Source organism: Eschrichtius robustus, chromosome 14 (assembly GCF_028021215.1).
Source record: "Eschrichtius robustus isolate mEscRob2 chromosome 14, mEscRob2.pri, whole genome shotgun sequence".
In the NCBI taxonomy this organism is placed as follows: Eukaryota; Metazoa; Chordata; class Mammalia; order Artiodactyla; family Eschrichtiidae; genus Eschrichtius; species Eschrichtius robustus.
This window is the reverse complement of record NC_090837.1, coordinates 54,645,875-54,664,814: the sequence shown is the minus strand read 5'-3', so window position 1 is coordinate 54,664,814 and position 18,940 is coordinate 54,645,875.

The window sequence follows — 18,940 nt, the reverse complement described above, 5'->3', positions numbered from 1 at the left end:
ATTTTATACACCCAAAATAGGATGGCTGTAAGCACCAATAAATCACCCACAAGCACTTGTGAGAATATTTTTCAGAAGCACAGATGTATTCTTATAAGAGCTGAGGAAAACGACTCGGGAAATAATTATAGATGCAGGAAACTACAAGAATAAAACCTGAATTCAAGATTCTTTGAGATATAACATATTCTAAAATGCAAACAGAAAACCTAATAAAATGTTTCAGTTTTTCTCATACTTATAATTTTATTATTTTTTAGTTTCTTTTCAATCAAATCATTGCAATTAAAAACATTCAAAAACAGAACTGCTAGTTTGTTTAATAATGGAATTTTGTATTGGTCATATCCAACTTTTTCCAAGGCCCAGTTTTAAAAAAAAGATATGGCAAGAAAAAGGGCTATTGATTCACATTCGGATTTTCATCTGCCTTCCATTTTCCTACATGTTCATTTCAAACAGCTTAAAAGCCATGAAAAGGTGTTGATGTTCTCTGTGTCCAGAAAACATTAAAAATATCCACCTGTGTTCTAGCAATCTAAATTCACTATGTATGACCCTGAATGAGAACATAGTTGATCCACTGCAGATACACAAAATTCAATGCAGTCCTCTGTTTTCATCAAGTGCACAGGATGATCTCTGGTTTAATATGGTGATCAATATTATGGTACCATATTGATCTCTGGTTCAATATGGTATGCCTCCATTTGCCTCCATTTCTTATTCAAATAAAAGAGAATAAAAACAGAATTAAGCCCATAAATGGAAAGGAAAGAGAATGGGAGAAGGGCCATCATTCAACATTAGATTTCAAAACATTTCTGGGAGATGGAAATGGATGAGAACCATGTAATTGAACAAAGAAGACTGAGGAATCTATAGCTCAAAATTAACATAAGAAGAGATGACAGGAAAAGCTAATCTTTCAGGCAGAACCTCAAAGGCTTTTGGAATAAAATTCATAAGTATGGAGGATGAGATCATGAAAGTGAGCCAAAATTAGTGAGTGGGGTGGAATAGAGAGTCCCACTGAAATTCTGTCTCTAGAATAAGGAGCCAATCATGTCCCTACTCCTCTCCTCTCTTTCCCACATTGCTGCATGTAACAAGAGAAGAAGAAACTTCACACTGACACAAGGCAAAAGAAAACAGAGCAAAACAATAATCACCATTACAAAAACAATGACGTCTACATTAAAGAAATGTAATGTATTGTTTGGGGAGAATTAGGACCACTAGCTGGGTGCTGGCACCACAGAATAAATTTCTTCCCATTTTGGTAATCCTTTATCAAAAGCCTGGATCCTCTGTGATTAAAGTGCCTACCTGGCCAGATCAGCCCCCATTATTGAAGGAAAAAAATCTTACAGAGAAAACAAGCCTACATAGTACAGCAGCAGAGAAAATCCAATCCACTACCTGGAAAGTCAGTTCAATACCTCCTGTTTTAAATATGCACAAATAACTTATAATCACTCAGGCATATAAAGAAAATTAGCAGCATTAAACTGGCAAAATAAAGCAATCCTAGTGGAAACTGAAATAACTCACTGGAAAGAAGAAACTTGAAAAAAATCTAATTAGTATTCTCAGAGAGACTTGAAGGATGATACTTAAAAAAAGAAAAAAAAATGAGATTAAAGTCAAGAAAATCTACATTAAAAATAGAACAAAAAGGACAAAGAGCAGAAAATATGTGATAAAATGTAGAAGACAGAGGAGAACAATCAAGGAGATAAAAAATCTGACAAATATGAACTCTGGAAGGAGAAAACAGAATATAAAAGGGAAGAAATAAACAAAATAAAGCACAGGAAAATTGTGCATATCTGAAAAAAGACATTAATATTTCTATTTAATGGGTACTCTGATTACACAAAATGATGGATGAAAAAATACCTACTCCTAAACATAATCTCAGGAAACATAAAAATATAAAAAGAAAAATACAGCCATCTCAAATTTTACCAGTTGTGATGTCAAAGAACCAAGGTTTCTGTGGCTAAATGCCCAGGTCTGAGAATGGCTCACTTCCTTGCTGCTCAGTTCATTGGTAAATGAAGCTGGTCACTTGGCTTATTAGCCACAAGGGGTCTGAATCTAATAATCCCAGGTGCATAGAAGGCAAAAAGAGGAAAATAAATTTGTAAACACCACCAATATCTGCAAAAATTGCATCTACATATCTTTATGAGAAAGTTTGTATATGGAGTTACTCTTGTATAATGAGGATTAAAAACTGAGAAGATGTGCAGAAACGTTAGTTTTATGTGGAAGAAGTCAAACGATAAGAGAAGTTAAATAATGAGGATATATATTTCTATTTTAGTATAATATATACTTAACAAAATTCACCAATTTAATAATTTTAAGTGTACAGTTCAGTCGCATTGCTGTGTAACCATCACCACCATTCATCTCCAGAACTTTTTCATGTTCCCAAACTAAAACTCTATATCCATTAAACAACAACTCCTTACTGCCCCCTCTCCCCAGCCCCTGGTAACCACCATTCTAGGTGGTTGACTGCTCTAGGTAGCTCATATAAGGAGAATCATACAATATTTTTCCTTGTGTTTGGCTTATTTCACTCAGCACTAGGTTTTCAAAGATATTTCATGTTGTAGCATGTGTTAGAATTTCATTATTTTTTAAGGCTGAATAATATTCCATAAAAATGTGAATGTTTCACAAATTCACATCATCCTTGCCTCATGCCAATCTCTGTAACACCAATTTTAGTGTATGTGCTGCTGAAACAATATTAAAGATTTAGTCAATTGAAAAACTGAAATATTAGCTACAAGTTAAGTGGAGGAGGAGGAGTTGGGGTCATATAAATGAGCTAAATCTTCATCTTCAATAGATAGGAACAATAATGCCTAAATTTCCTAAGTCAAAAAAGAAAAAAAACAAAGTCATTTCAACACCTCACTTAGAGCTATAGATGTCACCTGTACAAGATGCAAAATTTTAGAAAGTAACAAGAACAGGGACTAGGTAATTGGACAGGGGAAAGGAGGAGCAAGGGAGAGCTGTTAGTTTAATACATTCTGCACTATTGTTTTTTTTTAATTTACATACACATATTAATCTAATCATAAAAAAGTGCCTCCAACCACAGTGCTACTTAATAACCAAAATCATAGCCCAGAACCTCCAACATTAGTGTCTACTTTTCATTGCAATAGGTGCCTCACCCCAGACACCTTCTTGAAAACCCTTAGTGCCATGGACATGATTATGTCACATGGAAAAGGATGTGGAAAATCATAGTAATACCCTAACTCCAAAGGCTCCCTTTCTCCTTATCTCCATGTTTGACTGATATTATTCCAGTATACATTAAATCATTTTATTACTGTAACTACCATGTTTACTGCTATTTTCCTCTTTTAAAGAGGTCTATCTGCTTCCTTTGGCACTGGTCTTACTACTTTCTTGGAATATGTATGAGTTCCTTGAAAGCATACTAGCATAGTTCCCTTACCTACTCCTGGAGCTTTCTCAAAGACCTTGTTCAGTCTTTGAAGAATTTCCACATCAACATCAGAGTTTTCTTGAGAGTTCCAGGCAGAGGCTTCAGCAGCCAGTGACTTCTGTGGTGGTCCAGAACCCCGCTATGGCTGTAGGAATAATGCTTATGCATCTCATGCTTTTTGATTTTTCTTGGTCACCCAAAGAAAGTCACACCTAGTATTTATTTCTCATTCTGACTAATCTGAAAGGCTGAGTTATTCTTAGCACATCACCTCTGCCAGAAGTTTACAATGGGGCTCTTGAATCCATAAGAATGGAGCCCCTGCTGTGTGGTTGCACCTGAAGCAGCTGAGTTGAGTACACATTCACCCCAAATTTCAGTAGATGGAGGGAGCTGTAGCTCCATGTCCTCAAACAGAATAGGAAATCATATAAAGTAAGTGTGCTCAGTTTTACAGAGAAAATGGTGATGCTTCAAGTAAATAAAAAGAATTTCTGATCTGCAAATAAAATCTTCTCAATTGTATTTTTTTTCATCTCCTACAGCTTTGTACTTTGATTTTTTTTAATTCAATTATCATCTTTGCTATTAATAACTTTTGCAGATGCAGAAACTTGATTTGGAAAAGTGATGAAGGGTGGCGATGGAATTTCTAAGTGCTGCACTTAAACCACACTTTCAATATTATTTCCAATTCAAGGTTCTGTACATTAGGAAAGAAAGCTGGAAACTTCTAAAATAAAATCAACTATGATCATGTGGTGACTGAAAGTCATATCAATTAAGGAAGGTTTAGAGAAGCTGTGATATGCAACCCAGAAAAAAAAAAAAAAAAAAATTGAACAGACAGTGTATTTTGAATGTGTAAAATGAGGAGCTAGAAGATTTTTGTGTGTGTGTCCAGAGCACAAAAGAGCTTGAGTTCTGCAATCAAACAGAATCGGGCACAAATTCTAATCTCCATTTATTAGTTATGTGACCCTCAACATGGTCAGTCTAGCATTATAAGTCTCAATTCACCCTTGTGTAGAATAGGGGCAAATAATAATGCCTATAACATAAGATTTTGTCTGATTATAAATAAAAACACAAACACATACAAAATTGTATTACATGCCTAATACATAGAAAACAATTCTGCTACTGATCATCATTATTACTGTTTCATCATACATTATTATTATTATTATTATTCCAAAGGAGAAAGCAAATACTAATGAATGAATGTCCTAGATCAATAAAAGGGTGACTTTCTTAACAAATGAAACAACTAACCACGGATGGAAAATTCAATGAAATAATGAGCTTCCAATGGCCATCTCACAGGAATTCTGTAATTAAAAGGAGTTCTTGAATTAAGAAGCAGATTATACCTGATGATCATTAAAGTTCCTCTTACTCTTCAGATATAATGCAATGATTAAGTTCATGCAGCTCATTAGTGCTAGTAAGTTTGGGGGTGTTGATATGGTCCCAAATTGTCCTTCCTTCTAGTTAATAAGGAGAGAGGCTGGCTGAGGAGTTTCCAGTTACTATTTCTGCATAGCACTGCCAAGGGAAGTTGTTTCTCGTACACCATGAGCTGGCAGGCCTCACTTTTCTCTTCTTTTTTCATCATGAAAGCCTCAGGAAGCAGAGACCGCCTGCTTTTCCCTTCTACTCCCGCAAGTAAATGACAAAATGACATTCTTTCCCAGTCTCTGAGAAATGATTTCTGTTAACAGCTCTGGAAAAATGCTGCAAAGATGTGAGCGAAATGATGGCAGGATTTGTTGACAAGAAGGCAAAATGAGGGAATTCAGAAAAAATCACCCACATTAGAGACTGGAGGGCCTTTGGGCTCCATCTGCTCCTCTCCCTTGGCCTGGGGTCTTCTCAGAATCATCCTGGGGGATCTCAGTCTTCTTTTAAATAACTCAATCAATGGGGCTGCTAATAGTGTTTAATGGATCTCACTATTAGCAGGTTTTTTTTTTTTTTTTTTTTTTGATGCTCAGTCTAAAAGTTCCCTTTGATTAATTTAACCTATTTCTCTTCATTAGATAATGGCAGTAATTTTGAAACAAAGGAAAGCATGCAAATTTGAAAAGAGTCATTGTGGAAAATTCTGCTTAAAAATATCTTATTCTTGCAGCAGCACAGGGCAAAATTAATGCTCAAAATCCTTTGGAGGAGTAAGGTTTCCCAAACAACAAGGAGTACCTGGGAGCCCACTTTGCCCTGATGTGCTTATTTCTACCCTTGAAGCTATGATTAGAGAGATCTAAAGAAAGGTTACATGCCCACCTGAATCAGGCCAGTGTGCTTGATATCTCTGGAGACTCACACTAGACCTTTCTAGACACTTTTTTTTTTTTCTTTTACTAGAATATCTTTAAAAGCTGTTACGTGAACTAGTGAGGGGATGAATTAAAAAAAAAAAAGTCTGAGGGAACACAGTCAGTGTAATGTGAGATAAATACATTACACTGTGTTTGTGTTTGGGGACAATGACTTATGAGTCCTGGTTGTGCCACAAACATTGTCTTAGACAATTTGCTCATCTTTCAAAGCCTCCATTTTTTGTCCTGTAAAATGGTCGCAATAATTCATACTTTACAGATTAGTTCCACGGCAATTTTTGAGAAGTCTCTAACATAGTGTAAGGCAGAAGTCTAGCACTCAATAAAGATTATAAATAATCATTCCCTCCTTGGTGTGAATAAGGTTGTTACAGATACAGGTTTGAAATTTGGAAAAGATTTATTGAAAATGTTTAAAGATGACTAAAAGTAGGCAATAACACACAGAATGGAATTAACTGTGAATTTGCATGAAACTGAGAAAAGGAAGCTTATTTAGGAGCAAAGTGATGCGGGGGAGGGGGGATGGGTCACCAGAAAGTCTCAGTCTTGGTATTCAGTGATGAGAAGGTAAAGGGAATGGAATTCTGGGAAAAGAAACACATGGAGCTTTAGCTGAGCGTGGAGTATTCAAGGAGACATTAGCAAATGATTTGATTTAAGCAGAGATGGGTATTGGAGAATGAGTAGACAGAAAGATGGGCTAAATGGAGGAAGGCCAAGATAGGAAGAATGTGAGAAGCCAGGAAGGTATCATCACAAGTTGAGTTATCCCTTTTGAAAATGCTCATAGTCTCTGCAAAGAAGGCATTGGTATATATCCCAAATATTACAATTGTATTGGCCTGTGTCACTGGCATGAAAGGCAGTATGCATAATATAAAAGGTCCATAATTGGAACCAGGAAATCTGAGTTAAGATCTTTTCACAGCCAGGAAAACCTGACAAATGACTTAACTTTGGGCAAATCACCTAATCTCTCTCTCGTTAACTTTTCATCTGTAAAATGTGCACAGTGTTAGTGCACACTCCACAGGATATTGTGATGATTAAATGAGGTCATATCATGCATGCAAAGTGTTTTGTACAGTTCTGGGCACAAAGAAAGCACTCAGCAAGTGTTGGTTTAAAAATAATTCAAACAAACAAAAAACCTTAACTCAGGGGATTGGCCAGTTGCTTTAAATGTGATCCTCTCTCACAGAGCTTCATAAGTGGCTCAGAAAAATAAGGCTTGTGAAATCATTTAACACAGTGAATAGTAATTGACTTTGTTGATTATAGCAGCTGTGTGGAGACAGAGTGCAATGGTGGGACCAACTTTGCAGGACTGCCCTGCAAAATGTGGGATATGAGATCTCATACACAAAGCAGGTGCTTAGCATATTTTATTAGAATCTGGAATTGAATAAAGTAACAGAGAACAAAGTAATACCAGAAACACAACATTCCTTAGGTGTTACACAGTACTACAGTGGTCACTGAGAGTTTTCATTAAATTCTATTTGAACAAAGAGGGTTGTAATTGCCTTTCCCTGCCACTTTGCTGCTGCTTTTACTTCCTGATAATAATCTGGCCACTTTGTCTCCGACCTACACAGAGCTCACCTTTCCCATTGTGTTTTCCTTCCTCCTATTCAGTAAACATTTCTTAATCCATGAAGATGATGGGCCGGGCTTGTTAATTCAACCCACAAGTGTTTTGCTGAAGATAGGATTCTAAGACCTGTTGTAAAACAAAGAGTATCCTTATGTTTTATGTAATAAAATCAGTGATCACCAATAGAGAGCAAACCATGTTTATTTGGGGCCCCAAGCTTGCAAAGGATTTATTCATAGCAATAATACTCACCTATAGGAAACGAGCAGCTTCTCTGCTTTGCCAACTCTGGCCAGTAATGCCCTGTGCAAATGAATTTAGAGATTTTCTCAGCTTGTCTTCATGTGCTACAAAAGGGAAATAGCCCAAATTGCACCTACTTGGGCCTGAATTATCGACTTCAGCTTTGAAGTGCAAATGAGATGAATGAAAACATACTTAGACTGCAACACAGAAACTACTCCTACTAGTTGATTGATGGTGCATTAACTGTCTTGTAAGGAAAGCCTCGTATTGCTATGGATTTGTCATCCCCTGGTCCAATTATCACACAGATGAAGGTAAACACCAAACACCATATGAACTAGTCAGTAGTGGTCATTTCTTACAATTCTTTACTTTTTCTTTTTTCTAACAATTCGAGTTACTGGGTCGCCCATAAAATAGTTCTTTTGTGGTTTATCAGCCCTGTTGCTTCTAAAGCTAGACTTATGGACTCGAGCTAGGAAAACAAACTGCTATAAACAACTTCTCAGTAGGCTAAAATCATCAGTATTGATTGTGAATGCAAACTCCTTTGGAAACTTCTAATTACCATAATCCATCTATATAAAAATAATCCCTGACTAAATGAATATGCCTGGAAGGAAAAATGAACAGAGCATTTATACAACCACACAAAATGCCATGTGCAAATTATTAAAGGGTCTTCTATATTTTGCAACTTCAAAAAAATGAAGCTTTATAGATCCTGACCATATATGATTGACTTTGGAAAATAATGTTAGGAATTTAGTAATTTCTTCCTGAAATCATAGATATTTAAATGAATAAATGTATTCTTTGTTCATCATTTCCCATCTGTGACATTTTAAATCATGTATCAGGCATAATTGGGAGGCCTTGTATCAAAATCTCTCGAGGGAATCTCTCAGTGATGTTAGCATAGTAAGATTTGCTTCAGAGGAGGGTCCCCTTCCTTGTTGAAAAGAGTAACAGATAGGTAATGTTTGAAATCTGCTTACGTTAAGGTACTATAAGCATCTCTTCTATAAGATTATGATTTTTAACAACTCATTCATTCACCTTTACTCTTCTATCCAAGAGGACTTTCTTTTTACATCCTAGAAATAATGCTTAGAGCTCTTAAGAAGGAAAGGAACCAGAATGAATGGGGGACAAATAAGGTTATATTAGTTTTCCCTTTTGCAGGCCCCTGTGTTGGGGACAGAATTTTAAGATTCACCGGAAAATTTTACTACTAATGTATCCACCCTTTTTATGTAGAGATTTTCTCTAGAAAAGACAATAGCCCCAGGGAGTGCTTGGATATAGATTCTAACATTGTGTTCCCCACTACTAAGACAAAGGAGAAGGTCTAGAAGTAATGACATGTAGAGATAATCTTCCAAATTCATTGTCTTTCCAATAACTTTCACTGCTTCCCTCACAGAATATTCAAGCACACATGTGAGCAAAGAGCAAGATTCATTGAGTTGAAATTCCTTTTGCTCACAAAAAAAAGACAGAACAAAGGGGTCTTGCTAGCCAACAAATGAACTAATCAGACTCCAAATAATTAGCAGGTATCTGTTCAGCAGTGCTGAAGTTTGAATCCTTAATACAGGGGTAAAATTATCATGTGATGGGAACCAAAAGAGAAAGAAGAAAAGAAGATGAGCCCATTTGACTATAAAATTGTACCTGAGCCATTTCCCCAGGTTAGATAGACCTAAAATCCCACTTTTTGCAGCTTCAAAATGGTTTCAGAAAAGTTTTTATTATTATCATTGTTCAATTTCATGCATCTCTGCACTTGAACTTCCAGCCAGGAGCAGGAGTCGAACTGCCAGAAACACTGTGAACAAACAGTATTTTTCCTGGCATTTCCAGCCAATATTTTCAGGCCCAGGAGATTTGAAGACACATCCAAACTTTTGAGTGCTAATAAAATTTGAACATCTGAATCTTCTGAGATTTTTTTTCTCTATAAATCAGAACCAAATTATGAGCTAAGGAAGCAGAAGGATGGAATACAATATCAGAAGTTATTTTCTGTACTGGATACAATATCTGCTGGCCTCCAGATTTCTGGTATGTCCTGTCTCTACCCTGAACATTAAATGTAATAGCTATAAAACTAATTATGATGCATATTATCAAGAATGCCCAATGTTTCTTGTGAATAACCTCTCTGTGAAATTTCAGTCTCTATTTGAATGAGTATTCAGTTTAACAAGAAAATGTATATACTTCATGATCAACATAGAACAGCTGTGCACTACACAGAACATATTAAATTATCATTTAATTTATCCAGAATTTTAAGGAGACAGGTGTTTTCCAGATAACCAGAATCTAGTTTCACAAGTCAAAAACAAACTTATTTCAATAGAGTATGATGGAGATATTCCTAACCTGTCTGATCCCAGAGAATGCTAAATATCACTTAACTACTGCTTGATAAATCCATTGCAGTTACCACTATGATTTTTTTCCTGCTAACTGTAAATATACACTTTATCTTTGGTCTGATTTTTTGTGTAACTTTGTTGTTACTAACTATAATTTCTTGCAAATGTCAGTCTGCTGATTCAAACAAAACCTCTCTCTTCTCTGATTTGAAACTTAAAATATGCTCTGTTATGAATAAGCAGATAATCAAGTGTGGTATGTTAAATCAAAGTTTTTAGGTGTTGAAAGGAGAGCCCAAGTACCTGAATTTTACAGTGGGTTTTTTTTTTTTTTTTACCAACTTTATGGGCGTATAATTGCTTTACAATGGTGTGTTAGTTTCTGCTTTATAAAAAAGTGAATCAGCTATACATATACATGTATCCCCATATCTCATCCCTCTTGCACTTCCCTCCCACCCTCTCTATCCAACCCCTCTAGGTGGTCACAAAGCATCAAGCTGATATACCTGTACTATGTGGCTGCTTCAGATTAGCTATTTTACATTTGGTATTATATATAAGACCATGCCACTCTCTCACTTCATCCCAGCTTACCCTTGCCCCTCCCAGTGTGCTCAAGTCCATTCTCTACATCTGTGTATTTTTTTTTTCTGTCTAATATGATTTTTTTTAATTTTTAAATTTAATTTAATTTATTTATTTATATGGCAGGTTCTTATTAGTCATCAATTTTATACACATCAGTGTATACATGTCGATCCCAATCACCCAATTCATCACACCACCACCCCCACTCCCCCACGGCTTTCCCCCCCTTGGTGTCCATACGTTTGTTCTCTACATCTGTGTGTCAATTTCTGCCTGCAAACTGGCATTTTTCTAGGTTCCACATATATGTGTTAATATACGATATTTGTGTTTCTCTTTCTGACTTACTTCACTCTGAATGACAGTCTCTAGATCCATCCACGTCTCAACAAATGACCCAGTTTTGTTCCTTTCTATGGCTGAGTAATATCCCATTGTATATAAGTACCACAACTTCTTTATCCATTCGTCTGTCGATGGGCAGTTAGGTTGCTTCCATGACCTGGCTATTGAAAATAGTGTTGCAATGAACATTAGGGTGCATGCATCTTTTTGAATTATGATTTTCTCGGGGTATATGCCCAGTAGTGAGATTGCTGGATCATACAGTAATTCTATTTTTAGTTTTTTAAGGAACCTCCATACTGTTCTCCATAGTGACTGTATCAATTTACATTCCCACCAACAGTGCAAGAGGGTTCCCTTTTCTCCACACCCTCTCCAGCATTTGTGGTTGTAGATTTTCTGATGATGCCCATTCTAACTGGTGTGAGGTAATACCTCATTGTAGTTTTGATTTGCAATTCCCTAATAATTAGTGATATTGAGCAGCTTTTCATGTGCTTCTTGGCCATCTTTATGTCTTCTTTGGAGAAATGTCTATTTAGGTCTTCTGCCCATTTTTGGACTGGGTTGTTGTTTTTTTTTAGTATTAAGCTGCACGAGCTGTTTATATATTTTGGAGATTAATCCTTTGTCCATTGATTCGTTTGCAAATATTTTCTCCCATTCTGAGGGTTGTCTTTTCATCTTGTTTATGCTTTCCTTTGCTGTGCAAAAGCTTTGAAGTTTCATTAGGTTCCATTTGTTTATTTTTGTTTTTATTTCCATTACTCTGGGAGGTTGATCAAAAAAGATCTTGCTGTGATTTATGTCAAAGAGTTTCCTATGTTTTCCTCTAAGAATTTTATAGTGTCTGATCTTACATTTAGGTCTCTAATCCATTTTGAGTTTAATTTTGTCTATGGTGTTAGGGAGTGTTCTAATTTCATTCTTTTGCATGTAGCTATCCAGTTTTCCCAGCACCACTTACTGAAGAGACTGTCTTTTCTCCAATGTATATCCTTGCCTCCTTTGTCATAGATTAGTTGACGATAGGTGCATGGGTTTATCTCTGGGCTTTCTATCTTGTTCCATTGATTGATGTTTCTGTTTTTGTGCCAGTACCATATTGTCTTAAACTTTTTTTTAAATTTTATTTATTTATTTTATTTATTCCTTTTGGCTGTGTTGGGTCTTAATTGCTGTGTGAGGGCTTTCTCTAGTTGTGGTGAGCATATTGTCTTGATTACTGTAGCTTTGTAGTATAGTCTGAAATCAGGGAGGCTGCTTCCTCCAGCTCCGTTTTTTCCCCTCAAAACTGCTTTGGCTATTCGGGGTCTTTTGTGTCTCCATACAAATTTTAAGATTTTTTGTACTAGTTCTGTAAAAAAATGCCATTGGTAGTTTGATAGGGATTACATTGAATCTGTAGATTGCTTTGGGCAGTATAGTCACTTTCACAATATTGATTCTTCTAATCCAAGAACATGGCATGTCTCTCCACCTGTTGGTATCATCTTTAATTTCTTTCATCAGTGTCTTATAGTTTTCTGCCTACAGGTCTTTTGTCTCCCTAGGTAGGTTTATTCCTAGGTATTTTACTCTTTTTGTTGCCATGGTAAATGGGAGTGTTTCCTTAATTTCTCTTTCAGATTTTTCATCATTACTGTAGAGGAATGCAAGAGATTTCTCTGCATTAATTTTGTATCCTGCAACTTTACCAAATTCATTGATTAGCTCTAGTAGTTTTCTGGTGGCATCTTTAGGATTCTCTAGGTATCGTATCATGTCATCTGCAAACAGTGACAGCCTTACTTCTTCTTTTCCAATTTGCATTCCTTTTATTTCTTTCCCTTCTCTGATTGCCGTAGCTAGGACTTCCAAAACTATGTTGAATAATACTGGTGAGAGTGGACATCCTTGTCTTGTTCCTGATCTTAGAGGAAATGTTTTCAGTTTTTCACCATTGGGAATGAAGTTTGCTGAGTGTTTGTCATATATGGCCTTAATTATGTTGAGGTAGGTTCCCTCTATGCCCACTTTCTGGAGAGTATTTATTATAGATGGATGTTGAATTATGTCAAAAGCTTTTTCTGCCTCTATTGAGATGATCATATGATTTTCAATCTTCAATTTGTTAATATGGTGTATCACATTGATTGATTTGCATATATTGAAGAATCCTTGCATCCCTGGGATAAATCCCACTTGATCATGGTGTATGATCTTTTTACTTTGTTGTTGGACTCTGTTTTCTAGTATTTTGTTGAGGATTTTTGCATCTATATTCATCAGTGATATTGGTCTGTAATTTTCCCTTTTTGTAGTATCTTCTTCTGGTTTTGGTATCAGGGTGATGGTGGCCTCATAGAATGAGTTTGGGAGTGTTTCTTCCACCGCAATTTTTTGGAAGAGTTTGAGAAGGATGGGTGTTAGCTCTTCTCTAAATGTTTGATAGAATTCACCTGTGAAGTCATCTGCTCCTGGACTTCTTTTGTTTGTTGGAAGATTTTTAATCACAGTTTCAATTTCATTACTTGTGATTAGTCTGTTCATAGTTTCTATTTCTTCCTGGTTCAGTCTTGGAAGGTTGTAAGTTTCTAAGAATGTGTCCATTTCTTCCAGGTTGTCCATTTTATTGGCATAAAGTTGCTTGTAGTAGTCTCTTAGGATGCTTTGTATTTCTGCGATGTCTGCTGTAACTTCTCCTTTTTCATTTCTAATTTTATTGATTTGAGTACTCTCCCTCTTTTTCTTGATGAGTCTGGCTAATGGTTTATCACTTTTGTTTATCTTCTCAAAGAACCAGCTTTTAGTTACATTGATCTTTGCTATTGTTTTCTTTGTTTCTATTTCATTTATTTCTGCTCTGATCTTTATGATTTCTTTCCTTCTGCTAACGTTGGGCTTAGTTTGTTCTTCTTTCTCTAGTTCCTTTAGGTGTAAGGTTAGATTGTTTATTTGAAATTTTTCTTGTTGCTTGAGGTAGGCATGTATAGCTATAAATTTCCCTCTTAGAACTGCTTTTGCTGCATCCCTTAGGTTTTGGATCATCATGTTTTCATTGTCATTTGTCTCTAGGTATTTTTTGATTTCCTCTTTGATTTCTTCAGTGATCTCTTGATTATTTAGTAATGTATTGTTTAGCTTCCATGTGTTTGTGCTCTTCAAGTTTCCCTATGATTGACTTCTAATCTCAGAGTGTTGTGGTCAGAAAAGATGCTGGATATGATTTCAAATTTCTTAAATTTACTGACGCTTGATTTGTGACCCAAGATGTGATCTAACCTGGAGAATGTTCCGTGCACACTTGAGAAGAAAGTATAATCTGCTGTTTGGATGGAATGTCCTATAAATATCAATTAAATCTATCTGGTCTATTGTGTCATTTAAAGCTCGTGTTTCCTTATTAATTTTCTGTTTGGATGATCTGTCCATTATTGTAAGTGAGGTGTTAAAATCCCACACTATTTTTGTGTTACTGTTGATTTCCTCTTTTATAGGTGTTAGCAGTTGCCTTATGTATTGAGGTACTCCTTGATGGGTGCATATATATTTATAATTGTTATATCTTCTTCTTGGATTGATCCCTTGATCATTATGTAGTGCCCTTCCTTATCTCTTGTAACATTCCTTATTTTAAGGTCTATTCTATGTGATATGAGAATTGCTACTCCAGCTTTCTTTTGATTTCCATTTGCATGGAATATCTTTATCCATCCCCCACTTTCAGTCTCTATGTGTCCCTAGGTCTGAAGTGGGTCTCTTGTGGACAGCATATATATGGGTTTTGTTTTTTTATCCATTCAGCAAGCCTGTGTCTCTTGGTTGGATCATTTAATCCATTCACGTTTAAGGTAATTATCAATATGTATGTTCCTATGACCATTTTCTTAATTGCTTTGGGTTTGTTTTTGTAGGTCTTTTTCTTCTCTTGTGTTCCCCACTTAGATAAGTTTCTTTAGCATTTGTTGTAGATCTGGTTTGGTGGCGCTGAATTCTCTTAGTTTTTTTCTTGTCTCTAAAGCTTTTGATTTCTCCATTGAATCTGAATGGGATCCTTGCCGGGTAGGGTAATCTTGGTTGTAGTTTCTTCCCTTTCATCACTTTAATTATGTCATGCCACTCCCTTCTGGCTTGTAGACTTTCTTCTGAGAAATCAGCTATTAACCATGTGGGAGTTCTCTTGTATTTTATTTGTCATTTTTCCCTTGCTGCTTTCAATAATTTTTCTTTCTCTTTAATCTTTGCCTATTTGATTACTATGTGTCTTGGTGAGTTTCTCCTTGGGTTTATCCTGTATGGGACTCTCTGTGCTTCCTGGATTTGGGTGGGTATTTCCTGTCCCATGTTAGGGAAGTTTTTGACTATAATCTCTTCAAATATTTTCTCGGGTTCTTTCTCTCTCTCTTCTCCTTCTGGGACCCCTATAATGCAAATGTTGTTGTGTTTTTGTTGTCCCAGAGGTCTCTTAGGCTGTCTTCATTGCTTTTCATTATTTTTTCTTTATTCTGTTCCACAGCAGTGAATTCCACCATTCTGTCTTCCAGGTCACTTCTCCCTTCTTCTGACTCATTTATTCTGCTATTGATTCCTTCTAGTGTAGTTGTCATTTCAGTTATTGTATTGTTCATCTCTGTTTGTTTGTTCTTTAATTCCTCTAGGTCTTTGTTAAACATTTCTTGCATCTTCTCGATCTTTGCCTCCATTATTTTTCTGAGGTCCTGTATCATCCTCACTATCATTATTCTGAATTATTTTTCTGGAAGTTTGCCTATCTCCACTTCTTTTAGTTGTTTTCCTTGGGTTTTATCTTGTTCCTTCATCTGGTACATAGCCCTATGCCTTTCCATCTTGTCTATTGTTCTGTGAATGTGGTTTTTGTTCCACAGGCTGAGGGATTGTAGTTCTTCTTGCTTCTTCTGTCTGCCCTCTGGTGGATGAGGCTATCTAAGTGGCTTGTGCAAGTTTCCTCCATCCGTGTCTTTATTCCAGTCCTGCCCCTAGGTTTTTCATGACCTTTTTTTTGTTTGTTTTTGGATTCCATATATATATATGTGTTAGCATATGGTATTTGTTGTTCTCTTTCTGACTTAACTTCACTCCTTATGACAGAATCTAGGTCCATTCACCTCCTGAAAAATAACTCAATTTCATTTCCTTTTATAGCTGAGTAATATTCCATTGTATATATGTGCCACATTTTCTTTATCCATTCATCTGTCGATGGACACTCTAGGTTGCTTCCATGTCCTGGCTATTGTAAATAGAGCTACAAAGAACATTGTGGTGAATGGCTCTTTTTGAATTATGGTTTTCTCAGGGTATATGCCCAGGGGTGCGATTGCTGGGTTATAAGGTAGTTCTATTTTTAGTTTTTAAGGAACCTCCATACTGTTTTCCATAGTGGCTGTATCAATTTACATTCCCACCAAAAGTGTAAGAGGGTTCCCTTTTCCCCACACCCTCCCCAGCATTTATTATTTGTAGATTTTTTGATGATGGTCATTCTGACCTGTGTGAGGTGATATCTCATTGTAGTTTGATTTGCACTTCTCTATTGATTAATGATGAGAATTCTTTCATGTGGTTGTTGGCAAACTGTATATCTTCTTTAGAGAAATGGCTATTTATGTCTTCTGCCCATTTTTGTATTGGGTTGTTTGTTTTTTGAATATTGAGTAGCACGAGCTGCTTGTAAATCTTGGAAGTTAATCTTTTTTCAGTTGCTTCATTTGCAAATATTTCCTCCTATTCTGAGGGTTGTCTTTTCATCTTGTTTATGGTATCCTTTGCTGTACAAAAACTTTTAAGTTTCATTAGGTCCCATTTGTTTATTTTTGTTTTTATTTCCATTTCTCTATGAGGTGGGTAAGAAGGATCTTGCTTTGATTTATGTCATAGAGTGTTCTGCCTATGTTTTCCTATAAGAGTTTTTATTGTGTAGCCTTATATTTAGGTGTTTAATCCATTTTGAGTTTATTTTTTTGTATGGGAGTGTTCTAATTTCATTCTTCTGCATGTAGCTGCCCAATTTTCCCAGCACCAATCATTTAAGTAGGTGTCTTTTCTCAATTGTATATTCTTGTGACCTTTAGCAAAGATAAGGTGACCATATGTGCATGAGTTTATCTCTGGACTTTCTATTCTCTTCCATTAATCTATATTTCTGTTTTTGTACCAGTACCATACTGTCTTGATTTCTGTAGCTATGCAGTATATTCTGAAATCCAGGAGCTTGATTCCTCCAGCTCCGTTTTCCTTTCCCAAGATTGCTTTCACTATTTAGTGTCTTTTGTGTTTCCATACAAATTGTGAAATGTTTTGTTCTAATTCTGTGAAAAATACCATTGGTAGTTTGATGGGGATTGCATTAAATCAGTAGATTGCTCTGTGTAGTGTAGTCTTTTTCACAATGTTGATTCTTCCAATCCAAAACATGCTAATATCTCTCCATCTGTTTGTATTATCTTTAATTTATTTCATCAGTGTCTTATAGTTTTCTGCATACAGGTCTTTTGTCTCCTTAGATAGACCTATTCCTAGGTATTTTTTGTTTTTGTTGCAATGGTAAATGGAAGTGTTTCCTTAAATTCTCTTTCAGATTTTTCATCATTAGTGTATAGGAATGCAAGAGATTTCTGTGCATTAATATTTTATCCTGCTACTTTATCAAATGAATTGATTAGCTCTAGTAATTTTCTGCTTGCATCTTTAGGATTCTCTATGTATAGCATCATGGCATATGCAAACAGTGACAGCTTTACTTCTTCTTTTCTGATTTGGATTCCTTTTATTTCTTTTTCTTCTCTGATTGTTGTGGCTAAAACTTCAAAAACTATGTTGAATAATAGTGGAAAGAGTGGACCACCTTGTCTTCTTCTTTATCTTAGTGGAAATAGTTTCAGTTTTTAACCATTGAAAACGATGTTGGCTGTGGTTTTTCATATATGGCCTTTATTATGTTGAGGTAAGTTCCCTCTATGCCTACTTTCTGGAGGGTTTTTATCATAAATGATTGTTGAATGTTGTCAAAAGCTGTTTCTGCATCTGTTGAGATGATCATATGTTTTTTCTCCTACATTTTGTTAATATGGTTTAGCACATTGATTGATTTGCATATATTGAAGAATCCTTGCATTCTTGGGATAAAACCCCACTTGATCATGGTGTATGATCCTTTTTATGTGCTGTTGGATTCTGCTTGCTAGTATTTTGTTGTGAATTTTTGCATTTATGTTCATCAGTGATATTGGCCTGTAATTTCCTTTCTTTGTGACATCTTTGTCTGATTTTAGTATCAGGGTGATGGTGGCCTCCTAGAATGTGTTTGGGAGTGTTTCTCCCTCTGCTATATTTTGGAAGAGTTTGCAAAGGATAGGTGTTATCTCTTCTCTAAATGTTTGATAGAATTGACCTGTGAAGCTATCTGGGTCCTGGGTTTTTGTTTGTTGGTGGATTTTTAATCACAGTCTCAATTTCAGTGCTTGTGATTCGTCTGTTTTTATTTTCTATTTCTTCCTGGTTGAGTCTCAGAAGGTTGTGCTTTTCTAAGAATTTATCCATTTCTTCCAGGTTGTCTATTTTATGGTCATATCATTGTTTATAGTAATCTCTCATGATCCTTTGTATTTCTGCAGTGCCAGTTGTTACTTCTCCTTTTTCATTTCTAATTCTATTGATTTGAGTCTCCTCACTTTTTTTCTTGATGACTCTGGCTAATGGTTTATCAATTTTATTTATCTTCTTAAACAACCAGGTTTTAGTTTTATTGATCTTTGCTATTGTTTCCCTCATTTCTTTTTCATTTATTACTGATCTGGTCTTCATGATGTCTTTCCTTCTCTAAGTTGGCAGTTTTTTGTTCTTCTTTCTTTAATTGCTTTAGTTGTAAGTTTAGTTTGTTTATTTGAGATGTTTCTTGTTTCTTGAAGTAGGATTGTATTGCCTTAAACTTTCCTCTCAGAAC